At 32.2% G+C, this 3,724-nt stretch overlaps 1 long non-coding RNA gene across 1 annotated transcript; it reads left to right on the top strand.

The window, feature by feature from the left end:
* The first annotated feature begins 132 nt into the window (after positions 1-132).
* Positions 133-2,996, top strand: LOC132718540 (uncharacterized). Its single transcript, XR_009624099.1, has 3 exons — positions 133-1,803; positions 2,222-2,278; positions 2,598-2,996. It is a non-coding gene; the product is annotated as an uncharacterized LOC132718540 (long non-coding RNA).
* The last annotated feature ends 728 nt before the right edge of the window (positions 2,997-3,724 follow it).

Genomic DNA, 3,724 nt, shown 5'->3' with positions numbered 1-3,724 from the left:
GTTGGGTGTAATAGGCTTGTCATTCTGGAAAATTAGTCATGCAATAACTAAACAAGAACTGTTCTTAAAACAAGGACAAGATATTAACCTTAAAGTAATTTAGAAAAGATGTTAAAGTTTTGCAATTCAATAAAGACTTAAATAGAACATTATGCAATTCATTTTTAGCTCGACTATTCGAAGAATATGAGAGCTATTGTAGTCGCCCCGGCGTCGGCGTCGGCGTCAGCGTCCGCGTCGGCGTCTGCGTTGGTTAAAGTTTTTTGTAAAGTCAAATATCTCAATTATTACTCGAGATATTCAATTGAAACTTACAATACTTATTTATAGTAACAAGGTACATAAGATTGACAAGTTGGATAACTCTGCCTACAATATTGACAGAATTATGCCCCTTTTTAACTTAGAAAATTTTGGTTAAAGTTTTTTGTAAAGTCAAATATCTCAATTATTGCTTGAGATATTCAATTGAAACTTACAATACTTATTTATAGTAACAAGGTACATCAGATTGACAAGTTGGATAACTCTGCCTACAATATTGACAGAATTATGCCCCTTTTTAACTTAGAAAATTTTGGTTAAAGTTTTTTGTAAAGTCAAATATCTCTATTATTGCTTGAGATATTCAATTGAAACTTACAATACTTATTTATAGTAACAAGGTACATCAGATTGACAAGTTGGATAACTCTGTCTACAATATTGACAAAATTATGCCCCTTTGGAACTTAGAATTTTGGTTAAAGTTTTTTTGTAAAGTCAAATATCTCAATTATTGCTTGAGATATTCAATTGAAATTTAAAATACTTTTTTATAGTAACAATGTTCATCAGTTTGCAAAATTGCATTACTCTGCCTGCAATATTTGCAGAATTATTTGCCCCTTTGAAACTTAGAAATTTGGTTAAAGGTTAAAGGTTTTCAAAGATATTTACTTGAAACTTTACACATGCACTTAGGTTCATAATTGGAAGGTCATAATTGTATGTCACTGACCAAGTTCCATAACTCTATCTTGCATTAAGGCTGATTCATATCCCCTTTTCTACTTAGTCTCTTGGTTAATGTTTACATGCAAGTTTTACATATCTCAATAACTTTTAAAGATATTTATTTAAAACTTCACATATGATTTAGGGTCATAATTGTAGGTCACTGACAAAGATCCATAATTCTATCTTGCATTTAGGCGGATTTTTCTCCCCTTCTTTCAACTTAGAAATTCATGGTAAAGTTTTGCTTGTAAGCTGTTATATCAACAACTACTGAAGGGTTTGTGCCTTTTTTGGGACAATTTTATGCATTCATGATAATAAAGCAGTGATTTACTTGATAAAACATCTTAATAACAAGCCTTTGTACCTTTTCTGTCAAATTTATGTATTCATAGGTAATTAATATTATTATACTCAATAAAACACCCTTGTGACATTTCCTTCCGAATAGTCAAGCCAATACTGTATAATTAGACCCTCTCTAAGGCCTATAACATGAATTTATAAAAAAAAATTAGCCCTTTTGTGAACTTAAAAAATTTAACAGTATCAAAGCTCTTTTACTATCAAGCACTTAGAATAGTCGAGCATGCTGTCCTACCGACAGCTCTTGTTATTTAAAAGATTGTTATAAATATAAATGGCCTGTTGATTAAAAATTGCCAATTGTTGATTAAAAATTGCCAATAAATTGAATAATAAGTATTCCTTTTACAGGTGATACCGCAGAAATATTATGGAAGCTATCAACAGGAGCATGCTCTAGCATAGATTTGGTCAAAACTTCTGAAGATGAACAATTGGGTGAATGTTTTTTTTATGAATTAGACTTATTTCTTACATTCCAGTATATGTGAGTTCAAATCCCAGCCCAGTCACTTTGTTAAAGATGATGATGTGTCTAATGATCATACATCTTAGAAATACTATTGAAAACATAGGTTAAACCTAATTATAATAATTATTTCTTTTTAAATTAGGTCAACATTAATTATGTTTTTTAAGAGTCTTGATAATTGAACATCATTAGTTTATTTTTTGTTCATTTATAGTATAGATTTCTTTTTTTACCTGTTAAAATGATATTAGATACTTTGCCCGGAGTTAAGATCAATATTGAACCCAATTTTTCTGTATTCAAAACACATTAATAATGGTTATATACAGATTGTCTTATTTCCCTATTTTGTAAGAAATCTAATTTCTAAATATTATTTTGCAGATGACGACTGCGGTGATGTTCGGCCTTTGATTCAGTCTGGAAAAGACAAACATCAAGGTTTTGTGTTTATATTATGTGTTTATTTATGCGAAAATAGTATTTAATCTCATTGTTACCGGACCAATTTTTTATGTGATTTTGAAGGTAGAAATCGGTCCAGTAGACTGAAAATGGCAAATTATCACTTTTCCGGAGCCCTGCTTAGTAGGCAACATTTGCTGTGCCAATGATTGTTTTCTAAAACAATTTCATGTAGAAAAAAATACCATGTTACCTTGAAATAGTGCTTTCCTGATGGTTACCATAACAAATGCATAATGACCTGTCCTGCTACTGTTTGTATGTCTTGATTATTCATAATTCATTTATTTTACAGTGAAATGGTCAGATAGTGATACAGCCTTACTCAGGAGACATTTTTCAAGTTGTGTTTACAGTAATGCCAAAGACAACAAAGGACGCTTACCAAGTGAGTACTTATCTTGTTATTATTTTATAATAATATGAAATTACAGCTTAATTTTTATGCTCCCCGAAAAAATTTCGGGGGAGCGTATAGTCGCCGCCTTGTCCGTCCGTCCGTCCGTCCCCTTTTCTTGTCCGGGACATAACTTTGAAACAACAAGAGGTATCAACATGAAACTTTGTAGGTAGATAGATCTCATTGAGTAGGTGTGCAGTGCACAAGAACCGTAACTCTGCCTTGCCTAATTTTTGAATTATCCCCCTTTGTTTATTTTACACTTTGAACTTTGTCCGGGACATAACTCTAAAAGTATAAGAGGTATCAACATGAAACTTTGTAGTTAGATAGATCTCATTGAGTAGGTGTGCAGTGCACAAGAACCGTAACTCTGCCTTGCCTAATTTTTGAATTATTCCCCTTTGTTTATTTTACACTTTGAACTTTGTCCGGGACATAACTCTAAAAGTATAAGAGGTATCAACATGAAACTTTGTAGTTAGATGGATCTCATTGAGTAGGTGTGCAGTGCACAAGAACCGTAACTCTGCCTTGCCTAATTTTTGAATTATTCCCCTTTGTTTATTTTACACTTTGAACTTTGTCCGGGACATAACTCTAAAAGTATAAGAGGTATCAACATGAAACTTTGTAGGTAGATAGATCTCATTGAGTAGGTGTGCAGTGCATAAAAACCGTAACTCTGCCTTGTCTAATTTTTTAATTATCCCCCTTTGTTTATTTTACACTTTGAACTTTGTCCGGGACATAACTCTAAAAGTATAAGAGGTATCAACATGAAATTTTGTAGGTAGATAGATCTCATTGAGTAGGTGTGCAGTGAATAAGAACTTTAACTCTGCCTTGCCTAATTCTTGAATTATCCCCCTTTGTTTTTTTTTACACTTTGAACTTTGTCCGGGACATTACTCTTAATGTATAAGAGATATGAACATGAAACTTTGTAGGTAGATATATCTCATTGAGTAAGTTTGCAGTGCACAAGAACTGTAACACTGTCTTGCCTACTTTTGGAGTTA

The sequence above is a fragment of the Ruditapes philippinarum genome, unplaced genomic scaffold, assembly GCF_026571515.1.
Source record: "Ruditapes philippinarum isolate M1 unplaced genomic scaffold, ASM2657151v2 ctg9388_1_1_1_1, whole genome shotgun sequence".
NCBI classification, from domain to species: Eukaryota; Metazoa; Mollusca; class Bivalvia; order Venerida; family Veneridae; genus Ruditapes; species Ruditapes philippinarum.
This window is presented reverse-complemented; position numbering and strand designations above follow the sequence as displayed.